The sequence below is a fragment of the Cygnus olor genome, chromosome 2 (assembly GCF_009769625.2).
Source record: "Cygnus olor isolate bCygOlo1 chromosome 2, bCygOlo1.pri.v2, whole genome shotgun sequence".
NCBI classification, from domain to species: Eukaryota; Metazoa; Chordata; class Aves; order Anseriformes; family Anatidae; genus Cygnus; species Cygnus olor.
Window position 1 is genome coordinate 43900870 of NC_049170.1, and position 7332 is coordinate 43908201.

The following is a 7332-nucleotide window of genomic DNA, read 5'->3' on the forward strand; positions in this document are numbered from 1 at the left end:
ATCGCTCCTTAAGTCACTGTTGGAGATCAGCATGGCTCCATGCTTCCTGCTCAACAAATTTCCCAGCAGCTACATGACTTTGATCATTCAGCTTTCCACTGACTTTTTTGAAAGCCACTACGGCTTAGTCTGTTGGTTTTCAACTTCTTCAGGCTGCTAGTAGAGGTCAGCCCTGTTCTCCTCTCTGAGCTTTTGCTCTCCTTAATGCAGGAAAATACCTCTTACATGAATATGATGTGAGACCCTTGGCAAGCTGAGCTTGACAGGCTGTCCCCGACGTATCTTAATTAGTTCTGCTGCTATTACTGTGGTTCGTATTGACCTTAAGGGAGCCACTTTTGACTGACTTCTGCTGTAGTCCATAGATACCACAGGCACACTTCCCTGTCTTATTGGTAGCATCTTTATTAAGGACAGCAGGACTAAGACTTAATGGTGCTGGAACTGGCACTACTGTTTGGCAGCTGGGGCTTAGTTTGGACTTGGAGAACATTTTTCTCAACCCTTGCCAGAAGAAATGATACAACAGTACAATAGCTCCATCAGTGCTTCTCTTCTGCCCAAATCCACTCACATGGGAATCTTCCTCCTGAAGTGTTCTAAGCTGTATTGTCAACCCCCTCTCACTGTATCACCCGAAATGGCCCCGCACAACCATCCGCTCTGCAGCCTTATGGTCACAAGCTGAGGTACAAGCAGCCCCTCCTGTAGCATATGTGGTGGCCACTTACAAAGCAGGCAAGCACAGGACAATATCCGTGCTCTGTGCAGGCTCCTAGTGGCAAGGTGCATCTCTGTCTGCTGCCACATGGTAGGGCTCTCTACAGGGCGCGAGCTAAAACAGGACAAAGTCAGCACACAGTGAATTAGGGTCTCTTCAATACAGATAGAAGGATGAAGACAGAGAGGCCAGAAATCACATCTATCGCGGTACAACCACCATGCTGACTTCCTTGCTCTGGTAGCCTACACTTTTTCTTTCCTGGGTCCACTGTCACCCTGTGAGTCCCACACAGCAGACCTCCTGCAGATCATATGGCTTTACACAACTGACATCGTACACCCTGGCCTTCATCAGCTGTCAGCTTGGCTTGGTACTCAGCCCAAAAACTCCCAGACTTTGTTCCTGCTATGAAGAACCACCCATTCTGAGAATGTCACCTGAGATTTAACGAAGTAAGCAGCCAGACTGCCCAGGTGGAGCCACGGGATAAGGTGATTCTCTGAAGTTTCTCAAGAATCTCTTAGCGAGGTTTCTACATCTATTATGCACTTTGTGGATAATAAAACATTGGCTGGCACAGTTGCCGGAGTTTTTACATTTTGCATGAAGAGTCAGTAAGCTGCTTTTTATTAAATACAGGTATTAGTTTTGCTGGGCATGCATAGTGTATTTTTAATATATAACATTATAGATATAGATTTTGTTATCCTACCTGAATTATTTTTAATACATCTCACATAATAACACGATTTGCCTCAATTCTAGGACAAGGGAATAAGAACATGCTTTTGCTTTGAATCTTTACTGGTTTCATAATCTGGAATATGCCCTTTGTACATACCTTCCTTATATGAGTGACTCATGTATTAATCGTTACTTCTTATGGCCTTAGTCCCTGATCCTGCATAACTTTAGTCAAATAAATTGGCTCTGCAGGTGCCAAAATAATTGAAGTCAGACCAAAACACAAGTAAATTGCCTGTGCAGATGATTTTGGGTTGTTGTTAGGTTTATTTCTACTCTCAGCTATGCAGGATCAGCACAGATGCATCCTTGTAGCTAAAAAAAAAAAAAAATAATGTCTTTGCTGTGCTAAAAGTTAATTTTAAATAAACCTTTATGACTACAGCTTTTGAAGCTAGCGTAGAAAAACATTTCTACCTTCAGCTGTCAGATAAGAGCAAGAACGAGCAGCTCTGCCAAGAAAGGTGAGCCAGGATGGCAAGCAGATGGAAGCAGCGCCCTCCCTAGCAAGGGTTTGGTCCCACACATCCCACACAAGAGCAGATCCTGTGACAGTGGCCAAGTTCAGCTAAAAGTCCATTGATGACAAGTCTGCAGACACTAAGATCAGCTCAGGAAGCCAAGGATCAGGGTTGGCAAGTCCAGGATTACACACAAAGTAGTTCAGGCAGGGACCAACAGCAAGGCCTGAGCTGAAATGCAGCTGCTCAGCTAATGGGTGGAGTATCCATGGATGGAAATGCACATCCTCATCTCATGAAGTTTCTCACAGCTCTTTCTTGTAACCTAGTTGATACAGAGCAAGCCAATCCAACCCTACACGGCGGCACCACACCAATGCTGTCTGTGAACAGAGACACCAAAGCCTGGGGAGATAAGGAAGAGGTTCCAGAGGAGAATTACAGAGAAAGATGGTTACAGGTTGGTCAAGGCAGTGACCTAGGAGCTCACTGAGGGCCCTGACAGCAGTTTAGGCATAATATTATATAAACCTTTTTAGCTATGCATTTCTACTTGGACATTTGAAAATGGAGTACCCTCCTCTTGCATTTCATCCTCTGCTCGCTACATCAAATGCTCACAAACCCATACCACGCTGAGGCTTTCACTTTACTTGAAATGAACCAATAGTTACTTTCTGATTTTACCACTTTGCATTGAATGTTTCACAGTGAATTTACATTGTTTATTGTTTCTCAATGTTTACATTGTGAAAATGACAAATGATTTCATCAAATTTGAATGAAACAAAAAATCAATTATAGAACTGCATACAGTTCTTCACGGTCTAGGTCAATTAAAAGCTATTAAACAGTAACAAACTGACTTATATCAGCTAAGCATATCCTTGATCCAACAGGAATCGTGAGGCATAATTATTTCTAAAAATCAGTCACCACATCTTTCTACAGTAACTTGATGTGGATGTTTCCTTGAAACTGTGTAAGACTTCGAATTTCTCATATACAGGTAGAAATGAAGGAATACATATCTATGTCAGCATTCGCTATGTTAATGGAGCCGCCTTTACTGTTCCCATCTTTATTTCAGAAATTCTATACTTCACATCTAGTTTTACTAAAATTTTCTAGGAAAAGCACTTGGGCCATTTTTCCATAACCTTTTCAAACTGGAAGTACAGCTATGAACCAATTAAAATTCATTCTAGGTGTTGTAAAAGTCACTGGAAAACAGCAGAGAGACTATAAGTGATCTATTCTGATTCCAGATGATTGGACAAAGCATCAGCTGAAGTATGGACAAACCAGTCCACCCAGGATAAAGCAGAATTTTCCTAATTGCAGCACTCCCTGGGATAATGGTGCATACACAGAAAAAAAACTGGTATTCTTTTTGTTCCTAGCTGAGAACAGTTATGTAACATGGACACTAGCCAGGACAGTTTATCTAAAGATCCAGATTTTAATTTCATTGTGCGTTTGGTTTTGCTTTTTTGCTGTAATCCCTTTGCAGTCAACAGAATGCAGGAGAAAGTTGACACATGGTCCAAACCTTTCTGGACTAATAACTTTGCAAAAATTTTATGTAGAATTCCATGGAAATAGGGATAAACAGTACGTAAATTCAATTCACTCCTAATCGTCAGTTACACTCTATATGTGCTTGATAAGAAGGCTGTGTAGCTATAGGAGTACAGTTCTGTGGACTGGGGCCGCACAGCCATGGGAGGTTCATTTTACAGTTTTGCAAGAGATCCAGTCACGATGTTGTGTGGAGGCAGGGCAACTATGCAAGCAAGAGTTAGCTGCAAAGTACAACTCAGTGATGAGAGTGGGACATAGCTACAAGAAGCACTAGAATGGAGATACTAGTTAGTCTCTAGCATGAGGGTCATATCAGAGACGCTGATCTATGCTTTGCCAATTGATCTCTTTAGGAAAGCTGACTTAAACAGCAGAGAAGTAGCCCTACGTTCTTCCACTATCACCATTCTCCTAGCTTCCAAAGATAAAGGTCTTTGTTATTGTTTGCTTTGTAGAGGAAAGGTTAGAAAGAAAGCATTCCCTGCATGCCTTCAGAATGGTCCAGTGAGTAAGGTGAGATGAAGGCTGGTTCAACTGTAAGAATGGAAGATGGAAGAGGAAGTAACTTGATGCCATCTGCACTTCAAAAAGAAAGAGAAAAAAATCTCCCTTTTTTTTTTCTTTTTTTAGGAATATCTTTTAATACCGTTTATTTATAGGACAGAGTGATGACAACCAATTCTTCTAAATATAGTTCACTGCCTAGGGACTGCAGGCAAGGAACACTAACCCAGCAAACACCTGCATTTCCCAAAATCAGTGTGGTGTATTGCCCTGAGCCCACATAATTCTGTCTCGTATATAGATGCCATATTCCAGAATACAAATCTAATAGCAGTAAATTGCTTAGTGAGACATTTACTTCCTACGCTATGGGCTAAGACATTTGTTTCACAAATACTTAAGCTGGAAAAGGCACAGAAACATGGCAAATTCTCCGGTTTGAAACCTTGTGCATGTATTTTTCACAAGTAAAATTAAAATGGCTTTTAACCATCAGAAATCCTTCCTTTGCTCATTAACTTTTATCCATAAAAATGCAGAATAGTCAGCCAAAGTAGAGTAGTGCTGGGAAGTCTGAGATGAGAAGAGGCATAAATGAGAAATACTTGAATTAGGAAAAAGTAGTGGAGAGCTGACAAAATAAGCACAGATAAGAGGTGGGAAAACAGGCTATGTGAAGTAAAGGATGAGGGGGATTTGATGGTGGAGTTGATGAAGGAGAGGAAACCTAAACTGGGAGGAAAGTAAAATGTTTGTGCCTCTTTTCCCATCTTTAATGTTCATTTCTTTTCGGGAGGACTTTTAAGCTACCGGGCAGTCACTGGGAATAACAATTAAAAAAAGGCTAAATCTATTTCCACTTCTGGTCAACCTTCAAAGAAGTCAGAGACTGTGGGACATGCAAAGCACTTTCTTAATTCTATTATGCAGTCACATCAATGTTGAAACCAGGCAGGAACCTCATACTCATATCTGTCTTAAAGAAGTGTTAGAAACTGAGGTGTCTTATGAAAATATGAATTATCATATCTCCATCTTCTTCCCTTTGAGGTCATCTCCTAGGACAGGCTGACCTGTGCTACCTAGTCCATATCCAGAGTTAAGTAAATGAGTATATACTGCTGAAGAAGTCACAGAGTTTTGCCAGTCCCACACTTACAAAATAGCCTGTATATAAAAGAAATCCCTACAAAATCAGCAAGAGAATTTAGATTAACTCAAGGTGTGTTTCAAGACCTTAATATATTCCAGTCCAATAATTACCTAATTAAATATAAATCAGATTTGTATCTTTTATACAGAACACTGAAAATAAAATTAAATGAAACTGTTATTTAATGCTTTTACACGTATAATAAGAAAACTTTTGTACAATAATCTATTAGATGATACAGTATATTAAATGGAAATTTTTCTGACTAGGTAATCAGGAATGTTTTCAGAAATTTGCAAATAAAGCTAAATATTTTAAACTATTGTAGCTTTCCTGTATTTTCCTGTTGCCAGATGTTTCTGCTTTGTACAGGACTATTTGCAGTTGTAGATTAGCACTGACATATCTTATTATCTCTGGGTACTGAGTTTTGAAAGGAGCTTGTCAGGTTTTGATAAACGCGTGGATGTCAGACAAACAGAGAACTTCCCAGAAAAGAGGAACAAACATAGCAATATCTAGAACAGTTAAAACAGATTAATAGATTAAACTACAAGTGCAGTGACTCTGCTTGTATGTAGTCTAGAACATGCAAACGGAATCTCAGAGCTTTATACTGCCCTTATGGGAGTTATTTTTGTTCTTCTCAATGGATGCTTAACCCATGCTATGTTTTTTATCAGCATGTGTAAAGTCAAATAAAGCAATGAAGAAAAGAATGGATCTATCTCTATAGACATTGGACCAACACACCACTTAAATAGAGGAAAACTGGAAATTCAGAACCTAGCAGTGATCTCATTGTTTATTGCTTTCTCCTCCATCCAAAATGCATCTTTGCTTTCTATATCAGTCTTCCCCTTTTCTCCTGTGATGGAATGATAGGTCAAAATACCAAACCATCTAATTTCTGACATGCACTAGGTAAGTCAATATTGACTGAGTCTTCTGGGGAGTTGGCTAATCAAATCTGTCAAATCTTCGTGGTGGTTTAGTAAGCCCAGATGCCTGTTTCACCTATCAGAGGAGCACATACTTCTGCCATAGCAAACCTGGCATATGGGAATATGTGCTCTTGCCTCAGCTACTTCCATACAAAGCCCAGAATCTGAGGGCCTTAACACCTGTAATTCAGGCAAACAGTTGTTTGGCTTGATATATAATAGCCTGTAGCTCTCTGTCACTTCACTTTAGCTGGTTGGTTGTTGTAAAAGGTTGAGCAGAATGTGTCTGAGTCTCTGTAACTTCAGTTCATTGATTGCACATGGACTGTCACTGCTGCAACATGGGGATGTGCTCTTTTACAAAGAGGCTACTCTTCTTATTTCCCTGAAACTACCTTTCAGATTGCCTTTGCTCCTAACCTACCTCATTAGCAATGTAAGGTATGATTCCAGATTGTGACTTCAAGCAAACATGCAAAAACATAATTTCTCCAACCAACTTGAAAAAAGATGAAAATCTCCAGCTGAGATTGGTAGGGCCTGCTAGAATGACAGGCTGGTATCTTCCATCTGTACGGTTAGGTTGCCTGAACACATCTGCCTGAGTCTGCAGATGAGGCCTAAAATAATATTTGTGTGGTTTGGTTTTGCTAACATTAATGATCTGACAGCACTTGTTTTAACAGTAGAAAAGTTCTTTGTTGCTCTTTCTTCTCCATTGTCTGCAACGTTTTCTTTTAAAGCTTTCATGTTATTATTAAAAACTGCTAAATGTGTATTAGACAGACAGCTTTGACAAAAAAGTTTACCACAGATGTCTCAAAAACACCAGTCCTCATCAAACCAGTAGTATGGATCATCTGTATTTTTTCTGGAGAACGGTGGTGGAGGGAGAACACCATGATTCTGGCTAAAGGAGGATGTGAAAGTAGTATTTGACAAAACATACTTATTCCTCTCACAAAGAGCCCCCGGCCTGACCTGCTTCATTACTTGACAGCTCGGTTCCTCCACATCTCCACGCTTCACTGACTTACTCCAAAGCTTTTCAACGCTTCCCCGACACTAGGAGAAAGCAAAAGAGTTTTAATGGGGACACATACGACTGAAATATATGTTATTAGCCGAGTAGAAAACCCTGACCGTAAGAATACACCAAACCACCAGCTCGACCTCCACTTTCGGTCCGCGTCCCCCAACCATGCCTCGCCCTCCCCG